Genomic DNA, 21,018 nt, shown 5'->3' on the forward strand with positions numbered 1-21,018 from the left:
GTGCAAACTCCACCGTCACCGTTGTGTGAGTCAATGTTGGGTGCCTATGGACGGCAGGGTGGCACAGTGGTTAGCACTGCTGCTCCACGGCGCCGAGGACCCGGGTTTGATCCCGGTCCAGGGTTACTGTCCGTGTGCAGTTTGCATTCTCCCCGTGTCTGCGTGGTTCTCACCCCTACTACCCAAAAGATGTTGCGGGTAGGAGATTTAGCGACCCAAATTGCCCCTTAATTGAAAAGCAATGGGATACTTTAAAATTTAAAAAAAATGTCGGGCGCCTGTCCATTGTTCGGCGCGCGTGCGCAGTGAGGGACCGTGCCTGTGGGAGGCGGGGCTGGAGGCGGAGGCGGGGCTGGAGGCGGGACCGTAGGCTGGAGGAGGCGGGACGGGGGCTGAAGGCGGGGCCGCGGGCTGGAGGAGGCGAGTCGGGGGCTAGAGGCGGGGCCGCGGGCTGGAGGAGGCGGGTCGGGGGCTGGAGGAGGCGGGGCTGGAGGAGGCGGGGCTGGAGGAGGCGGGGCTGGAGGAGGCGGGGCTGGAGGAGGCGGGGCTGGAGGAGGCGGGGCTGGAGGAGGCGGGGCCGGGAGCTGGAGGAGGAGGCGGGGCCGGGAGCTGGAGGAGGAGGCGGGGCCGGGAGCTGGAGGAGGAGGCGGGGCCGGGAGCTGGAGGAGGAGGCGGGGCCGGGAGCTGGAGGAGGAGGCGGGGCCGGGAGCTGGAGGAGGAGGCGGGGCCGCAGGCTGGAGGAGGAGGGCGGGGCCGGGAGCTGGAGGAGGAGGCGGGGCCGGGGGCTGGGGGCGGGGCCGGGGGCTGGAGGCGGGGCCGGGGGCTGGAGGCGGGGCCGGGGGCTGGAGGAGGAGGAGGGCGGGGACGCGGGCTGGCGGAGGAGGGCGGGGACGCGCACGTTCCGCCCGCTGTGGGCGGCGGGACTGCGTCACCTGCGCGCTGCTGTCATTTCCGGCGCTGGGGGGTCGTCGAAGATGGCGGCAGTGAGCGGAGTCGCAGCCTGAGGGCATCGAAACGGCGGCACCGTAGCGGCGCCAGGGCGGGATCTGAGCGAGCCAGGCCGCCCGGCGGTAAGTGTGCGAGGCACAACTCACAGGGCCCGACCTGTTCACCACAAACATCCCAACCCGGCGAAGAAGTGCAGTCCGACAGATCCGTCGCACGCCCGCCGCCATTTTGCGCACTGAGCCGGCGCAGGGCAGGCTCCAAGAAGGCAGGCCACTGGGCGAGGATAGGGCCCTGGGGAGGGTGGAGAGCAAGGCCCCAGGGAGGGCGGGAGTGGCAGGCCACCAGGAAGGGAGAGAGATGGGACCCCGGGGAGGGAGGGAGTGAGCCGGGGCCCCGGGGAGGGAGGGAGTGAGCCGGGGCCCCGGGGAGGGAGGGAGTGAGCCGGGGCCCCGGGGAGGGAGGGAGTGAGCCGGGGCCCCGGGGAGGGAGGGAGGGAGTGAGCGGGGGCCCCGGGGAGGGAGGGAGGGAGTGAGCCGGGGCCCCGGGGAGGGAGGGAGTGAGCCGGGCCCCCGGGGAGGGAGGGAGTGAGCCGGGCCCCCGGGGAGGGAGGGAGTGAGCCGGGGCCCCGGGGAGGGAGGGAGTGAGCCGGGGCCCCGGGGAGGGAGGGAGTGAGCCGGGGCCCCGGGGAGGGAGGGAGTGAGCCGGGGCCCCGGGGAGGGAGGGAGTGAGCCGGGGCCCCGGGGAGGGAGGGAGTGAGCCGGGGCCCCGGGGAGGGAGGGAGTGAGCCGGGGCCCCGGGGAGGGAGGGAGTGAGCCGGGGCCCCGGGGAGGGAGGGAGTGAGCCGGGGCCCCGGGGAGGGAGGGAGTGAGCCGGGGCCCCGGGGAGGGAGGGAGTGAGCCGGGGCCCCGGGGAGGGAGGGAGTGAGCCGGGGCCCCGGGGAGGGAGGGAGTGAGCCGGGGCCCCGGGGAGGGAGGGAGATAGGCAGGGCCCCGGGAGGGAAGGCGCAGGCCTCGTAGAGGGAGTGAGGAGCAGGGCGCAGGCCCCGGGTAGGGAGATAGGCAGGCCACGGGCGGGGAGACAGGCAGGCTCCGATTCGTGGGTGACAGATTTGGTGAGTTGGCGGTGCACAGCGCATCTTTGCGCTGAGATGAAAAAGGTACATAGTCGGGAATAGGAGACGAGGAATCGCAGGCTTGTCAAATTTTCTGGCCCTTTTAACCGCTCCGTACTCAGCAGTTGGGTTTGGATGTGGCAAAATCATATGCCTGATTGATATGAAATTGGCAGGTAAGATGGGGAACATTTGTTCAGGTGTGCCTGTGCGAGAAAATCCCAGATTTGGAGAGCAAACTGTTGAATGATGAAGAGAGAGTCTGTAATTGCAAATTTAATGCAAAGCCTTTAACTCCTCTGGATTTTCATCTACATCATTGGTGGTACCCTGTTTCACCTTTCTACTCTTCCTCAGTTTGTCACACTATTTTCCTGGTATTGTCTAATGGGCGAGAAGAATTTTTTGGCGGCAGGAAAGAAAATTGAACTGTCGTTTTAAAAAAACATGACAGAAATATGGATGGAGTCGGAACATATAATCGCATGGATTTCAACGGGGATGTTCATGTTTCAACAGCTTCATTGGGTTGAAGGAAAATTGAACATAAGTAGATAAGGGGAATGTTGTTGGTGTAATATATTTAGGATTCCAAATATTCTTCTTGTATTATTGCCCCAAGGCTGTTCACAAGGTAACTATAAAACAAATTCTGATGCTGTCCCACAAGGCGCTATTAGGCCAGATGACCAAAAGCTTCGACAAAGGTAGGTTTTAATGAGCACCATAACGGAGGAAAGCAAGATAGAGAGGCATTGAGGTATGGGGAGGGTCTTCCATTATAATTGGAAATGCACAAGAGACCAGAATTAGAGGAGCGCAGATATCCTGGAGGGGTGTGGCACTTGATGAGATTACAGGGAGAGGCAAGCCCTGGCGAGAATTGAGGATGAGAATTTTATGTCAAAGTTGCTTGACTGGGCCAGCATGGTGGCTCTGGGTCACTGTCCGTATGGAGTTTACACATCCCCCCCCCCCCCCCCCCCCCCCATGTTTGCGTGGGCTTTGCCCACACAACCCAAAGATGAGCAGGGATTGGCTGGGCGAAATTGCCCCTTAATTGGAAAAATTAATTGGTTACTCTAAATTTATTTCAAAAAAGTTGCTTGAGTGCGGGCCAATGTCAGTCGCAACCATAGGCGTGTGGGGCATAATGCTAGTGGTCAGGACAGCAGCGGTGAACTTGCAGAATGGGTGTGTGAACAGATGTAGGAGTCAATTGAACAGAAGTAGATAAGGGGAATGGTAGGGGCTGGTTTAGCACAGGGCTAAGTTGCTGGCTTTGAAAACAGACCAAGGTAGGCCAGTAGCACGGTTCAATTCCCGTACCAGCCTCCCCGAACAGGCGCCGGAATGTGGCGACTAGGGGCTTTTCACAGTAACTTCATTTGAAGGCTACTTGTGACAATAAGTGATTCCATTCATACCCTGTGCTTGGCATAGAATCCCTACAGTGCAGAAGGAGGCCACCCGGCCCGAGTCTGCACCGAAAGGTCACCCTACATAGGCCCAATCCCCATGCCCTATTCGTGCAGCCTGCGCTGTATGGGGCAAACAGACCAAGGCAGGCCAGCAGCACGGTTCAATTCCCGTACCAGCCTCCCCGAATAGGCGCCAGAATGTGGCGACTAGGGGCTTTTCACAGTAACTTCATTTGAAGGCTACTTGTGACAATAAGTGATTTTCATTTCATTGTGCATTTGGAGACCATAAAGACCTATTAAAAATTTGTCTAGAATGGGACAGCGATGCGTAGGAATTACGTATGACCAAATAGAGTTCTTCACAATTGAGGGGATTTGAGCAATGTAGTGAAGACGGTTCCAGTTGTGGGAGTCCAAATCTCTGAATTGTAATTATGACTGTCACGAATAAACCTAAGAAATTCAGGAACAATGTCTTTACCTGGATTGGGGTAGACCTTATTATCACACAAGAGCACATTCAATGGGGTACAGAAGTGAAGGGATCTTGGGTTACAGATTCACAAATCATTAGAAGTAGCAATAAAAGCAGAGATCCTAGAGTTTTACAGCACGCAGTGAGGCCCTTCAGCTCATTGTGTCTGTGCCGGCCATCATGCACCTATCTATTCCAATCCCATTTTCCAGCATTTGGTTCGTAGCCTTGTATGCTATGGTGTTTCAAGTGCTTATCTAAATGCTTCTTAAATGTTGTCAGGGTTCCACCTCCACCACACTTCCAAATTCCCACCACCCCCTGGGTGAAAAAAGGTTTTCCTCAAATCTTTGAATCCTCTGCTGAGGCTTCCTATCTGTATATCTCATAATTTTGTACACCTCGATGAGGCCTTACCTGTTCCAAGGAAAACAAGCCTAGCCGACCTCTCTTCATAAATGAAACTCTCCAGTCCAGGCAACATCCTGGTGAATCTCCCCTGCACCCTTTCTAGTGAAATTCCATCCTTTCTAGAGTGTGGCAACCAGAACTGCGCACAGTACTTTAGTGGTGGCCTAACGGGCGTTTTATGCAGTTCCATCATAAGCTCCCAGCCCTTAGATTCTATGCCCCGGCTAATAAAGGCAAGTATTCCATATGCTTTCTTAACCATCTTATCTACCTGTCTTGCTGCCTTCAGGGATCTTTGGACATGCTGGTGAGGTGCTGGAAATATTAAACAGGTCTGGTAACATCTGTGGAAAGAAAAACAGAGTTCATGTTTTGACTTGAGCATAACTCTTTGAAACTGAAGGAAGATAGAAATATGCTGTTTTATCCTATTGAAATAGGGGAAGGTCTGGGATGAGATGGAGGGTGCAAGAGATTAAATAACAGTGATATCATGGAACAAAAAGCAAAGGGAGTGGTAATGAGTGAATGTCAATGGCCAAATAATGAACAGTTCTGTCTGAAACAAGATACAGACTGCCACTTGGGAAAAAAAATCAAAACGGCCAGAGTTCATTGTCTGAAATTATTAAACTCTTCTGTTGAATCCAGAAGGCTGTACAGTGCTCAATCAGAAGATGAGATTCTGTTTCTCGAGCTTGTGTTGGGCTTCACTGGAGCAGTACAGCAGGCCAAGGACAGAAATGTGAGCAAGGTGGTGAATTAAGATTCAAGCGGTTGGACGGTCAGGGTCACGCTTGCAAACTGAGCAGAGGTGTTCCATAAAGCCTTCACCTCGCCAGCACCAAGGGAAATTACACCGTTGTCAGCGGTGATGTAAGAGGACAGATTTACAGTGTAAAGATTTGGGAGGGCTATGGGACTGGAGGACGATACACAGAGAGGGAGGGGCGTTGCCACAGGACATTTGAAAGCTAATGAAACTAGGGTAATGGCGAATGGGACTTGATGCGAGTTGAGACACGAGCAACAGATTTTTGGACAATACGAGGATTGTGTCGAGTAAAATATGGGAGGCTGGTCAGAAGAATGTTTCATAAGTGCATGAGCTGAGGTAGGGTGGGTCAAAAATATACCAGATTTGTGAATGATCCAGTTGAGTCTCACTTGCCAGAGTGAAGGATGGAGTCGACGGGGTGGGCCAGTTGAGTCTCACCTTGCCAGAGTGAAGGATGGAGTTGATGGGGTGGGCCAGTGATTCAAGTGGAGGACAAAGATCAAGGGCTGGATTCTCCAACCACGGGATCCTCCATTTTGCTGGCAGTGCACCCACGTCTGCGGATTTCCCGACAGCGTTGGATGCCCACAATGGGAAACCCCATGGGTTGGAGAATCCCGGCAGGCCGCACCATAAAACGGTTGAGACGGGCTGGAGAATCCCACCCAATGACTTCTGCCTTCTGAATAGTTGAGGGAAATTCCTGTTCATCCAGTCCTGGATACTGGATAAGCAATGTAATATTAGAGACAGTGGAAAGGGTAAGAGAGCTAGGTGTCACCAGTGTACATGGTGAACCTGACATGATTTTGAATAGCTATGGGGAACCATGTAAAAATGAAAATCACTTATTGTCACGAGTAGGCTTCAAATGAAGTTACTGTGAAAAGCCCCTAGTCACCACATTCCGGCGCCTGTCCAGGGAGGCTGGTACGGGAATCGAACCGTGCTGCTGGCCTGCTTGGTCTGCTTTAAAAGCCAGTGATTTAGCCCAGTGAGCTAAACCAGCCCCTAAGAATGAAATGAAAATCGCTTATTGTCACGAGTAGACTTCAATTAAGTTACTGTGAAAAGCCCCTAGTCGCCACATTCCGGCGCCTGTTCGGGGAGGCTGGTACAGGAATTGAACCGTGCTGCTGGCCTGCCTGGGTCTGCTTTAAAAGCCAGCGATTTAGCCCAGTGTGCTAAACCAGCCCATGAGAAGATAAACTGCCAGCAATTAAGTATTAGGAAGGATTAAATCTGTCTTGAATCTCCATCTCTCACCTGGATTGCTTAGCATTCTCTTTTCCGTGGTCCTGAACTTCTGGTCACTCCCATCACCAATGTTGTCAACTTCCAGCTTGCTGAGCGTTGCTGGCCTTCACTCCTGTCTTAGCCCATCTTCTACCAAGGCAATCTGTGGTGGCTGAATAGGCCAATCCTGAAGCTGTAAACTCTGCCATAGGGGGTTAGCGATGAGGTGGATGGGTGGGACACACTCTCATTTCTGAGTGCTCTTTCTGCTGCTTATGCTTGGCCTCCATGTGCTGGAGGTGGTTGGCACCTTCCGGATGTTTCTTTTCCAGTTGATGCGTTTTAGGTCAAGCGATTCCCACATGTCGGTGGGGCTGCTGCATTTATTTAAGGAGGCTTCTAGAGTATCCTTGTAGTGTTTTCTCTTCCCTCCGAGTAATCACTTGCCATTATAGAGCTCAGAGTAGAGAACATGTTTAGGAAGTCTTGTGTGGATGTTATGGCCCGCAATTCGTAGCTGGTCAACCGTAATTAGTGCCTCACTACTGGGCAATTGGCCTGGGAGAGGGCACACAAGTTGGTACGTGTGTCCTGCCAGTGGATTTTGTAAGTGCAACATTGGTGATATCTATCTGGGAATTTGAGGTGTCTGCTGTACATTGTCCATGCTTCTGATGCATACAGGAGGGCCTGGGCCACTGTTGCTCTGTGGACCACGAGCTTGCCACTGGATTGAGGTCATGGTCTTCGAACACTGTTCTTCAGGCATCCGAAGGTTATGCTGGCGCATTGGAGTTGATGTTGGATTTCATCATCAATGTATGCACGTGCCACGAGGAGGCTCCCGAGGTATGGCAAATGGTCCATGTTGTCGAGGCTCCCGCCCTAGATCTTGATGGTCAGGGGCCAGTGTGGTAGGAGCAGGCTGATGGAGAACCTTTGTTTGCAAGATGTTTACTGTGAGGCCCATTCTCTCAAGCCTCGGTGTATGCATCGACGATGGATTGTGGTTCAGCCTGCTTCTGCGCATATGCAGGTGTCATCTGCGTACTGTAGCTCGCTGGGCAGCAATGGTGGCACAGTTGCTAGCACTGCTGCCTCACTGGCCAAGGATCGGGTTCAATTCCAGCCTTGGGTGAATGTGTGGATTTTCACTTTCTCTGTGTCTGCGTGGTTTCCTCCGGGTGCTCCGGTTTCTTCCCACAATCTAAAGATGTGCGGGCTAGATGGGTTAGTCATGCTAAATTGCCCCTTAGTGTACAGGTTAGGTGGGGTTCTGAGGATAGGGTGGGGGAGGCGGTGCTCTTTCAGAGAGTTGGTGTCTTGATGGGCCGAATGGCCACCTTCTGCACTTTAGGGATTCTATGGGCATAGTTTGGGGTGGTCTCGGTTCTAGCCTGGAGGTGTTGGATGTTGAACAGTTTACCACTTATCCTGTACCACTCCAGGGCACTTCATGTGATGGACTGGATTGTTGCAGTGAGAAAGATGGTGATGAGTGTTGGGGCAATGATGCAGCCCTAGTTTGAAATTAAAATCGCTCATTGTCACAAGTAGGCTTCAAATGAAGTTACTGTGAAAAGCCCCTAGTCGCCACATTCCGGCACCTGTTTGGGGATTGAACCGTGCTGCTGGTCTGCTTGAAAAGCCAGCTATTTAGCCCTGTGCTAAACCAGCCCCAGTTTGTACTCTTATTGGGTCTGTGGTGGACCCATTGGTGAGGTCACGGCTTACATGTGATTGTGGAGCAGATGTAGAATGGTGATGAATTTCTGTGGGCAGCTAAATTTGAGGAGGACGTTCCACAATCTCTCTCGGTCGATAGCGTCAAAGGCCTTTCCAAGATCAAAGGTGGCCATGTGCAGTGGTTGGTGCTTCTCCCTGCAGTTTTCCTGGATTTGTTGTGCGATGAAGATGTGTCCATTGTCTGCTTGATGGATGGAAGCTGCAATGTAACTTGGGGAAGAACTCTTAGCCATTGGGAGAAGACGACTGAGGAGGATTCTTGAAATGGCCTTTCCCGTGGCGGACTGTAGGGAAATCGCTTTAATTCCCACAGTCATATCTGGTCACAATTGTGGCGTCTGAGATCTCTCAGCATGCTCCCTTCCAAACGTGGGTGATGAGGTTATGCATTTGTGTCAAGAGTGCCTCTTTGCCATATTTTAGTACTTCGGGAATTCCATCTGCACCGGAGGCCTTGTTATTTTTCAGCTGGCTCTTTCGATCTCAGTAGGCTGGGGTTATGCTGAGATGGTGGAAGATAGTGTGTTGTGGAATGGCATTGAGGGCTGTCTTGGTTCAGGAGGTCCACGAGGTGCTCTTTCCAGCAGGTGTTGACTGCCTCTTTGTCTTTGATGAGTGTCTCTCCGTTTTTGGTGCTCGGTGGGGTAGGTACCTGGCTACGTGTACTGTGGATGGCTTTAATTGCGCCGCAGAAGCCGCACACATCACGGTTGTTGGAAAGTTGCTGAGTCTCCAGTTTCCCCTTGGTCCAAAGATGTGCAGGTTAGGTGAGATTGCAGGGATAGGGTGAGATGTGGGCCTAGGTAGGCTGTTTCTTCAGAGGGTCGATGCAGACTTGATGGGTCAAATGGCCTCCTTTTGCATTGTAGGAGTTTTTTGGTTCTATTCTAACTCGTAACTTTCAGCAAAAATATATCCCACTAAGGAGGGACAATTCTAAAAGTGGAATAAATAAACCATGGCTAACGAAGGAAGTTGAGAGTATTAAATTGCAAGAAAAAGCATATAAGGAGGCAAAAGTCAGCGATAGCCCTGAAGACTGGGATAAATTCATAATCCAGCAAAGAGGACTAAAAAGATGATAAAGAGGGAGAAAATAAACTGCAAGGGCAAACTAAGGAATATAAAAACTGAGAGATTATTTAAATATGTAAAAAGGAAGTGAGAGGTCAATGTGATATAGGCCCCATTGAAAATGAATCTGGGAGATAGTTAAGGGGAGCAAGGAAATGGCAGAGGAGTTGAAGAGATATTTTGCATCAGTCTTTATCCCATTAGGGCAGCACGGTGGCGCAGTGGGTTAGCCCTGCTGCCTCACGGTGCCGAGGTCCCAGGTTCGATCCTGGCTCTGGGTCACTGTCTGTGTGGAGTTTTCACATTGTCCCTGTGTCTGCGTGGGTTTCACCCCCACAACCCAAAGATGTGCAGGGTAGGTTGATTGGCCATGCTAAATTGCCCCTTAATTGGAAAAAATGAATTGGGGTACTCTAAATTTAAAAATAAAAGTCTTTATCCCATTAATTCTGAAGAACAATGGGGAGAAATTTAAGGGGAGCAAAGAAATGGCAGAGGAGTTGAAGAGATATTTTGCATCAGTCTTTATCCCATTAATTCTGAAGAACAATGGGGAGAAATTAAATACCATCACTAGAGAAGTAGTATTAGACAAACTAATGGGCGAAAGGCAAATAAGTGCCCTGGCCCTGATGGCTTACATCCTGGGGAGGAGTGAGCAGGTTCGAGGGGCCGAATGGCCTACTCCTGTTACGGTGATGGTCTAATCTCTGCACTAGGACAGGGACAAACTCATCGTCCACCAGTCACCTGTCTGCTGTCAGTGACGTCATGTTTGAAGTGTGATCTCACTCTGGGCACAGCCGGCGTTGCTAATCTGAGCTCTCCTCTGCCTTTTATAATGCTCCTGTGAAGCACCCCTGAGACATTTCAGTGTTAAAAATGTATTTTATAAATGAGAGTTGTTGTGTAAGAGAATGATCTCTGCAGAGGAGAGAATGAGCAGACACACTTTCCAGGAGGGGTAGGTGAGGTGATTGCTTGGTCAGAAATGTATTTCAAGGTGTGAGGGGAAACAACAAATTGGGGGAGGTACTCCGGATCATAGTGGATCTGTCATCCAAGGTGGAAGGATGTGTATAGGGTGGGCAGTGTATCAGAGAGCTAGTTGAAGGAGATGTTGAAAAATTTAGCAGTATCTGGTGTGTTTAGACCATGGAGGGCTTTGCAGTTGAGGATTTTCAAGTCTGTTGGTTGGAAGATAGCATAGAACCAGTGGGCCAGGATGAAAATAGTGTGCAGTTTTGGATCATTTGAAATTACAATGGTATTTGATAGATTAAGTTTAGCGGTAATGAGGGTGTGGATACAAATTTTGGTGACAAGGGACTCAAAAAGATTCGGGCAGATGAGAGCATTGCTTTAGAGGTGGGTACGGTGTTTGAAGTTGTTCTGTCCTTAGGATGGACAAAATGCTGACTCTGCCCATAAACTAACTTAGCTGGAGTCTGGAGTGAGGGGGATGGAGTTGATTGCCAAGCTGTGTGGTTTTCTTTTTTGGGGGGGGGGGGATTTTGACTTCTATATTTCCGATGACCAACAAGAAATTCTAACTCGTCCCTAGTTTATCGGCAGTCTGTGAGCATGCAGATGGGTGTGGGGTAGAACAAAGTGATGGAAAGGATAATTTGACCCTTCATTGGGTTGGGGCTACAGAATTGCTGGTTTTGGTGGGAGGCTGAGCTAATTGCTTGAGATACATTGGCTGATATGGACAGGTAGGACTGAAATGATGCAAAATTCCATTGATTTCTGATGTTCGTGCTACACAAATCTTGGAGGACGTGTGAATAATTAGTGCTGGACCATGCACACATTTGCATTTAAACAGAAGAGCTATAAAATTGTCTAAGTATCTCTCCGATGTGGTTCCACTTAAAAATGCCATTGCAAGAACTGATGTATTTTGTGTTATACTAACATTTGTTACCATTTTTCCCATCATAGTTTTCCTGGTTTTCGATTTCAAATGAACATTGAAAGCTTTGCAAGTTTTAAGAAGTTTTTTTCTTCAAAGAAACAAAGCATTTCTGAACTGCTGGCAATATGAAGATTGGAATAACTTCCACAGCTTCCCTTCGTTTAAAAAATTTATTTTTTTAGAGTACCCAATTATTTTTTTTTCCAATTAAGGGGCAATTTAGCGTGGCCAATCCACCTGCCCTGCACATCTTTGGGTTGTGGGGGTGAAACCCATGCAGACATGGGGAGAATGTGCAAACTCCACACGGACAGTGACCCTGGGCGGGGATCGAACGCGGGTCCTCGATGCAGTGAGGAAGCAGTGCCAACCACTGACCCACGTGCTGCCCCTTCTCCTGAATTCTTTAATGGATTTAATAATGATTCCAAAATTTTTGGCCTCGAGTCCCCTGCAAGTGGAAACATTTATGCCCACCTTCCGTAATTTTATGAACCCGTCCGTAATTTTAAAAGACTTCCATGCGGACCGTAAACCCCATCCTATTTATTATTTTCCAATGAGTGGGTGGCCTTTTTATTTATCCTACCAAAATGTGTATCTCCTTTTTATTGAAATTTATTTGTCATTTGCACAACATTTAACAAGTTTATTAAAATTGCATTCCCCATTAACTCTGTGCTCCGAATTGGTGTTACAACAAATTTTGAACTTGTTCTTCCAATTGCCAAGTCCACATAGTGTTAATGTAAATGGTGAATAACATTGCCCCCAGCATTGATCATGGTGGGACACCGCACCGTATTTTGCACCAGTGAGTGAACACCGTTGACTACAACCCGTTGTTTTCTGTTCTGCTACTTGCTCAGTGCCACATAGAAATATTTCTGTTATCATCTTCCCCATGCACGGTAAAACAAGTGAAGTTATCATTTTTTGCTGTTGCTGGTTTTAGTATTTTATCAGGCTCTCCAGCCCTTTGCTGAAATTCAGTGTTTCTTTCTCTGTGGCCTCACCTTCAGGCTTTTCCTCTGGTCTTTGTATCTTTACTGGCTGTTGGTTTTAATTTGATTTGCAGCTTCTAATCCTGTTTGTTAGTTGAATTCTCTAACTACCATTTAGAGATAAAATTAACCTCTGAATCAGCGCAGAAAGATTTTATTTATTCAGCGCCTACAACAAAATCTGTGGCAGGTCAAGTCTCCTGCATTTGTCATGAGTATACTTCAATCCCATAAGTTCAATGGTGACCAAGGGCCAAATGCAGTGCTCAACATCACCCTGAAGCTGTACTGCAGTTGGCCTGAAAAAATGGATTCGTAATTCCATCTGACAAAATAGAAAAGGGAAAAAGCACCAAAGGAGGGCAGGTCCTGCCTGCTGGGGAAGATTGCTGATAGCTCCTCAAGCTGGGTTCCCACCATTGTGGGACAATTATTGACATTGGGTCCCTGCTGGAAGATTTATATATTGGCGTGTAAGAAAGTGCTTTTCCCACTATAGACACCAGCCTCTTATTTCCTCGTGTTGCTCAGGGGGACTGGGCGACTGAGGCTATCTCCTGCCATCCATTTGATGTAATCAAAACTTTGCTGCCCGTGTCGTATCTTGCATCGTTCCATTGCAGGGTAGCATGGTGGTTAGCATAAATGCTTCACAGCTCCAGGGTCCCAGGTTCGATTCCCGGCTGGGTCACTGTCTGTGTGGAGTCTGCACGTCCTCCCCCTGTGTGCGTGGGTTTCCTCCGGGTGCTCCGGTTTCCTCCTACAATCCAAAGATGTGCGGGTTAGGTGGATTGGCCATGCTAAATTGCCCGTAGTGTCCTAATAAAAGTAAGGTTAAGGGGGGGGTTGGGTTACGGGTATAGGGTGAATACGTGGGTTTGAGTAGGGTGATCATGGCTCAGCACAACATTGAGGGCCGAAGGGCCTGTTCTGTGCTGTACTGTTCTATGTTCTATGTTCTATTCGTCATCACTCCTGTGCTTGCTGACCTGCACTAGCTCTGTGTTAATCAGTGCCTTGATTTTAAAATTATCATCCCTCTTTTTAAATCGCTACATGGCCTTGTCACCACCCTACCTCTGTAATTTCCTCCTCTCGCACAACTCTGAGAAGTCTGCACTATAATTTTGACATCTGGACCATTGCAGATTTTAATTGCAGCACCATTGATGGCCATGCCTTGAGCTGTGTAGATCCTAATATCTGGAGCACTGTTCCAGCTATCTGTCCTCTACCTCTCTTTCCTCCTTAAGAAGACCATTAAAACTCATTATCTTGACTAAATGTTTGGTCATGCATGCTAATTTCACCTGTGACACGTCAAATTTTGCTTTAGAGCACTCTTGGGAGGCATTTGGGATGTTTTATTATATTAAAGGTGGCATCTGAATAAATATAAGTTGTCTTTTATCAACCCCAGCCTTGGTAGAATTGCATTCATGCTGTACAAACAGGTCTTCACTGCAATGCACCTTTCTACTCATTCTGTACTTACTGATCAGACCCATCCGGTACTAAATCATGGCAGATGCTGCAGAGCAGGGCAGCAATGTTTACACTGTACTCATGCATTTATAATGTGTACTAGATGTTATAGATAGTCTGCTGGTCACAGCTCGGCACTGTACCTGAGGCAGCTGCTGCATTAAGGGGAATGAAAGCAAGCTAATTGTTGTAATTGTTTGTCTGCCTTTTTCCTCTAACTTGCTATCAGTTGTCACTTTTTGACATTTGCCATTTCTGTTCTGTCTAGAATTTACAGCATCAAAACAAGCTGCATGGTTGAAATATTCTGTGCTGGTGTTTAGGCTCTACTTGAACTCCATGCCATCCTACTTCATCTAACCCTATTAGCAAAACTGTCTATTCATTTTTACAGCCTATATCTTCCCCCTAATCACTCTGTGTAGCAACAAATTTCACATTCTAATCATTCTGGATAAATAAATTTCTCCTGAATTCCGCATTGGATTTATCAGTAACTAAAATTTATGATTCCTATTTTTGAAATTCTTCCCCAAGTGGAAACATCTTGTTTATGCTTACCCTGCTGAACCCCTGAGATCACCCTCTATTAAATCAACTCTCATCACTTTTCTTATGAAATGAAGTCTGGACTGTTGTTGTTTAGGTATTGTACTTATTGCATGGTCTGCATCTTCCTTGTACATATTTCACTGATTCAATATCTTTTTTGGAAACTGTGCAAATGCAGTCTAACATTCTATACAGATTTACCAAAACCTCTCTGTTTTGCAGTTCCATTCCAGTAGACGTGGACCCCCCAATGTTCTCTCTGCATTTTATGATCTTGTTAACAATGCATTCTTATGTTTAATGATTTGTGAGTGTGCACTCCCAAGTCCTTTGCTCCTCTACCCTATTCAGAATGAGTAGGTAGTTTGAGGACATGGCAGTCTTGGTTTTGAAACTGGGGAAAGGAGCCACATAGAGTGTTGACCTCTGGTCAGGGAGAAGTGGAGGATTGCAGTTTTACATATAGTATGGGCTGGCGAATTAGTTCAGCTCATTGTCTTATGTATTGTCTTGCAATTGTTGTCCACTTTGCATTGAGCAATGATCTTGACTTTTACTGAATGTGGATGAAAGATTGGATGTGGACCCTCGGATTGGAGAGTAGGGAATCTCTCACCAAAATTGGCAAAGAATATAATAATAATCTTTATTATCACAAGTAATAACACTGCAATAAAGTTACTGTGAAAAGCCCTAGTTGCCACATTCTACCACTTGTTCGGGTACACAGAGAATTCAGAATGTCCAATTCGTCTAACAGAATGTCTTTTGGGACTTGTGGGAGGAAACATGAGCACCCGGAGGGAACCCAAGCAGACACAGGGAGAATGTGCAGACTCCACACAGACAGTGGCCCAAGCTGGGAATCAAACCTGGGACCCTGTTTCTGTGAAGCAACAGTGCTAACCACTGTGCTACCGTAATATGAAGAGAGCATTGAAAACTTACTGGTTCTCCTTTCTTCCTTGTTCCCGAAATTTGTCTCCCGTTACCATGGATCTGTTCATAATGGTAAAGGCTTTATTAGTCATTACAACTACCATGGAAAAACATGGCAAATCTGGTGATGCAGGGATTTTTGCAGGCTCACAGAAGACTGTTGAGAATGCTATTTGTTCATCTGGGAGGATTGAGCTAACCTGTTGCTGTCCTACACCGATGGAGGTGATCTGACGAAGGATGATAGACTGGGAGCATGGATCCCAACATCAAGTGTTAAGTGGCTGTTGGTCATACAGGGTTACACATGATTGCCCAGAAAGAAGGGAGTAGAAAAGAGGCAGAGATCAGCAGTACTGTCCACTCTTCTCCAGTACATGATCCAATTGTGTCCCATCAGCTGTCTAGCTATGGTTATAACATGCCTACCTCCATAGGTGGTAGATCATTCAGCCACTACACACATACACTGAAATTCTCTTCACCTCATTCCTTACCGTCTGCTAAAAATACTGAAGCAGTCATTTCAACACCAGTTGGATTGCAGGAAGATGCATTGACTGCACACCAGCACAAAGTTATGCACTCACCCTCCTAGGTTGCTGTAAATCTGAGGATTATTTTATTGTGTAATGTACATTATCAGAATCACTGATTTACAGTGGCTGAATAAATCAAATTTTGTTAATTAATGGGTAAAATGTTACGGGATGTAACAAACGTGAGAGTTAAAATAATAATTTGGTACGGGCTCGGGCAGTAGGAGACGTTCAGGTACTTGCCAGTCTGGAATTTTGCGAGGAGCATTTATTTGAGTTTTCTGGTTGTGCCTTCCGCCTCGTTAGTGGACAGTGTACTGTCGCTGGGCGGGTTGGAGGATAACGGGGCCTCGCTGGAGGGGGTTAAGGCAAAATGGGATGAGGAGCTAGCGAGTGAGGTTGAGGAGTGGGTGAGGTGTGAGGCCTTGAGGAGGGTGAACGCCATGTCACCGTGTGCAAGGCTCAGACTCATAGATCTGAAGGTGGGGCATGGGCACACTTAATGAGGGCAAGGATGAGTCGGGGGTTTGAGAGGGTAGAAGATAAGTGCGAGCGGTGTGGGAGGGCCACAACAAATCACATACATATGTTCTGGGCATGTCCTAAGCCAGTGAACATTTGGGGCCCCTGTCAGCGATCTTCGGCAGGGAGCTGGAGCCGGGTCCACTGGAGGCCATATTCGGGGTGTCAGAGCTGCCAGAGTTACAGGCAGGAGCGGGGCAGATGCCTTTGCCTCACTGATTGCACATAGAGGGATTCTGCTGGAGTGGAGGTCAGCTTCTCCACCCTCTGCCTCCATGTGGCTGGGGACCTCCTGAAATTTTTGTATTTGGAGAAATACATGCTGAGAGGGTCGATTGGGGAGGTTTTATATAAGATGGCAACTGTTATGTATTTTAGAGAGCTGGTCACTGTCAGCTGTTCGGGGGAGGATGGGGGGTTAGGGAGGCTGTTCTTTTTTGACTTTTTTGTATTTGTATATAAATTTTAAAATGCTCAATAAAAATATTTACAAAAAAATAACAATTTAGATACATTTTCACGAGACTGTATATATTCCTAATTTCAGCCTGTGAGCTGTATCTATCAAAAGTAGGTGTGATTGGAGAAACCTAGTAGGTATAGAAATTTTATTGTCCTGTTGATCTGAAAATCAGTCTACGTGATTACTTTGTTCCTGCTAATGACAAGAAGTTGTGGCAAGGGTTTATGCTGTTAGCTTTTCATGGATGGAAGCACAGACGAGATTGTTATGCATGTCAGACCTTTGAGTAGGGCTTCAGGTCCCATGAGTGAGGTTGAAGAAGAAAGCAGAAGATGTGTAGAGATCACCCTTTTGGGTGTGCAATGTAACCCCAATTTCCTTAAATACTGGGAAATTATTAAACCGAACGGAAATAAATTTATCCAGTCAGTTTTGGATTCTATTGCACATCAGATTTCATAACTTGTATAGGAACAATCGACCAACATCGGTGTGTGTGTGTAACAGCTGTAGAGAGGTAGAATTAAGAAAGGAAACTGAGAAATTTACATCAACGATAGCGGTAGTGCAAGCAATGGAGATAAAAGCAGTTACATTGCACCCTTGGATGTAAGGAATTAGAATAGGAGATGGCAGACAAAAATATTTTGAATTTGTTGCTTAAGAGTTTTCATGGAAGGGCAGCACGGTGGCCTAGTGGTTAGCACAACCGCCTCACGGCGCTGAGGTCCCAGGTTCGATCCCGGCTCTGGGTCACTGTCTGTGTGGAGTTTGCACATTCTCCCCGTGTCTGCGTGGGTTCGCCCCCACAAACCAAAAATGTGCAGAGTAGGTGGATTGGCCACGCTAAATTGTCCCTTAATTGGAAAAAATAATTGGGTACTCTAAATTTTAAAAAAAAAGAGTTTTCATGGAAGAAAAACCAATTTAAATATTTTAATAGCGATCCAGAAAAGTTAATTGTACAATAATTTAGTCAGATTTTCTTCCCTTTATTCATTTGTATTTCATTTTTCAAAAAGAATGCATATCAAAGCTGACTTTGGCACTTATCTCTTTTTCAGTCTACACCTTGCTAGTGTATGATCCCAATCATTGAGTAAGTCAGTTGGAGCTAGCCGATCTCAAAATGTAGCATTTGGAGATTTACAAAATCACTCTGAGCTGCCAGTTGACAACTTACAAGATGGCCTATTGAGTTAGTGCATCACCTCAAAATTGCTCTATGCCTTCACTGTCCCTCTCATTGTCATTATGTAATCTTAATCCATTTCCCCCAGCTTCAGCTCCTCTCACTGATGTACCTGACAGAAAACTGTCCCAAACATTATCTTATGTGATTTGCAGTCATTAATTGACCAATGCTGCTTATTTGAGTCTTGCCTTCTTGGTGTACTTGTGAAGTAATCTTCCGTTACGATATAAATACTGTTTGTACACTGGTTATTGGGACCAGTGATGAAGTGAAATCTCAATCAATCCCAAAGTTTTGATTCTGCAAATTAGAAGAATAAATTAGTTAATTTTGATTGTGGGTAAATTTCAATTATTACAGCTGAGTGTTTCAATATATTCAGAGGATAATTGTCAACTACCTTGGTACCTCAGCTATCCAGATATGGTGGTACTGACATGGCATCTTCAACTCTGAAAACATACCAAGTTTGCATATGTAACACACACATTAGGAAAACCTAACTTAAATGATTGTTCGGGATAAAATGAAAGTTGCCTTTATATCCTTGCATGTCCTTAGGACACTCTAAAGTGCGTCAAGCCAGTATATCACTTTTAGAGTGTTCCAGAAGCATAACTGGCAGCTAGCTGATTTATATACAGCATGGTCCATACAAAGACAGTGAAGTAGCTTGTTTTGTGTTTTTGGTTGAGGGACGAATGGCAGCCAGGTCACTGAAATGCTCTCCAAATAGTGCCAAGCATTTTTCTGTGTCGATCTGAACAGGCAGTGGGACCTTGGTGTGAAGTCTTACTTGAAAGCTGGCTGCTCTGGCATTTAGTACCTAGCCATAGCCTGCTGGCTTTGATTATGTGCTGAAATATTGACCAATAAAAATTGCTGTTGTTAAATAAACACTCGAGGCTGAGAAAAAAAAATAATGGGTTATTTAAAGCTGAGATTCCTGTTGTAGTTTTAAGAAATTGCTGTTCTCTTCGGGAACATTGCAGTTGATGCTTTTTCAAAGGAAGAAAGACGTTGCATTTATAGTACCTTCTACAATTCGAGGACATCCCAAAGAATTTTGCAGCCAATTAAATAATTTTGAACTGCAGTCACTGTTGTAACGTAGGGAAACATGGCAGCCAATTTACGCATAGCAGGAATGAGACAAATGATAGTTTTAGTCAAAGTGATTAAGATAAAAATTGGCCGGGATTTGGACTCGGGGAGATCTCAGTTGTTGTTTGAATGGTGCCATGAGAAACCTTACATCCACTTGAGAGAGCAGAGAGGCTGTGGTTTAAAATCTCACCTGAAAGGTAGCTTCTTTGACAATGTAGCACACATTCAATATTGCACTGGTGTGTCGCCCTAGACCATGTGCTCAAGTCTCAAAATGGGAGTTGGACTCTCAAAGACATTTTTAAACAGACATGTGGGAAATTCCAGCAAGTTGATTAAAGCATAACAGCCGCATAAAAGTGAGAAAATGCTGCTTTCTATTGAATGTCCTTGTGCAGTCATGCCGTGTCTGTGCCAAAGCTTTGCTGCTTATTTGGACCTTGTTCTGTTTACTTGTTACTGATTATGAAATCTGCCCATTTCAGACATCATATTAGCATATCAAAACCATTATTCCAATACCTCTGTCTTCACATCGGGTCAGGCTGCGTGCATAGTCAGGAGCCCTCATCATTACATATTTGAACTGGGCACTGTGGGGGCAGAAGACAGGCCTTCAGGCCAGCAGCTGTTCAGGTAGTATCGGAAGCATTGGCGAGCAGTGTAGAGGAGAGCCCTGTACTGTCAGCTGGAGAAAAGCAACCAGAACTGGCAGGTGTGAAATGCAAGTTAAGACTTCAACCGTTTGCCAATAAAACTGTGATTCAGATATAAAACACCATATTTAGTGAGAGTGATAGTAAATCCTAACGATGCACAGTTCCAATTTCTGTTTTCAGTGTGCGTAAGGCCAACTCTGGCATAGTTTAGTTTGGCATAGTTATGATGCAGACGCTAAAATGGTGCATTAAATGTTTGGGAACGTTGATTTACTAATAAAATTACTAACTATCTTTAGAATGATATGCATATAGAATTGCATGGTGTCAGCATCAGTTTGAAGTTTCTGAAAAGCTATTGCAGCACAGCGAGGATTGAGTACTTCTCTAGTTGTGTAAAAGGCTTTCACCTTGAAGGGATTTGGGGAGGGGGAGGGGACGACAAAAGATGAACCACATAAGATATGAGGCCGGCATGTGAGGCAATGTCTGAGTGGTTTCACCTCATAATTTGTTGGATTTCATTTGTATGAGAAAAGCAAGATTTGTGAGATACCTTGCATTTAGGCTAGTACTGTGACCATGCAACATCACGAGTGCTGTTTGAGTGTATTGCAGAACCATTGAATCCTATTTTCATGTGGCAGTATTTCTGGCTGCTATGTAATTTGTGATTTTGAATGTTGCATTCTGGGCTGCGTATTTTCGAACAAATTAAGTAGGAGCAGTAGGCCATTTGGCCCTTTGCGCCGAGTCCGCCATATGATCCGGTGATGGCTGATCTGATGGCCTCAGTTTTGGTTACCTTGCTGTTGGCAATGACCTTTGATTCCATTGTTGATCAAAAATCTGTCTAACTTGGCATTCAGTATATTGAATGATCCAAGTTTAATGGGAGACCCTTAATTTTTAAACTGTGTCCACTAGTTCCAAGCGCCTCCACAAGAGGAAACATCATCTCAGCGTGAGTCATCTTTCATTCTTTTAAATTACAGTGGATACAGGCTCAACCTTTGTTCATAAGCCAACTCCTTCATAAGCCAACTCCTTCATCGCAGGGATCAGTTGAGTGAACCTTCTCAAGTGTTCATTCAATAATATCCTTTCTTAAGGAGACCAAAACTGTACAGGGCAACAGGTTTGGTCTCACCAAGGCCTTGTACAGCTGTAGCAACAGTTCACCACTTGTATGCTCAATTTCCCATTGCAATCAGTGCCAACATTCCATTCGCCTTCCTAATCACTTTGTGTACCTTCATATTAACTTTTTGTGATTACTGTTCCAGGACACCCGGATCCCCTGGAATGTAGAGTTCGGCAGTCGGCCTTCATTTATTCCTGCCAAAGTGGACAAATCTACATTTTCCTACATTATACTCCATCTGCCTATTTTTACCCACTCAACTTGTGTATATAGACTCCTTATAGC

The 21,018-nt window shown here is 47.1% G+C and overlaps 1 protein-coding gene across 2 annotated transcripts in view; it reads left to right on the forward strand.

Moving 5' to 3' along the window:
• The first annotated feature begins 921 nt into the window (after positions 1–921).
• Positions 922–21,018, forward strand: part of wdr33 (WD repeat domain 33) — a 141,319-nt gene continuing 121,222 nt past the window's right edge. The window contains exon 1 of one of the 2 annotated variants that reach the window (XM_038816089.1): positions 922–1,070. The gene's annotated coding sequence lies outside the window, so the exon portion shown is untranslated. Of the gene's footprint in view, positions 1,071–2,002; positions 2,236–21,018 lie in introns of those variants that run through there. The other variant, XM_038816090.1, reaches the window with a different exon arrangement.

The sequence above is a fragment of the Scyliorhinus canicula genome, chromosome 13 (assembly GCF_902713615.1).
Source record: "Scyliorhinus canicula chromosome 13, sScyCan1.1, whole genome shotgun sequence".
Classification (NCBI taxonomy): Eukaryota; Metazoa; Chordata; class Chondrichthyes; order Carcharhiniformes; family Scyliorhinidae; genus Scyliorhinus; species Scyliorhinus canicula.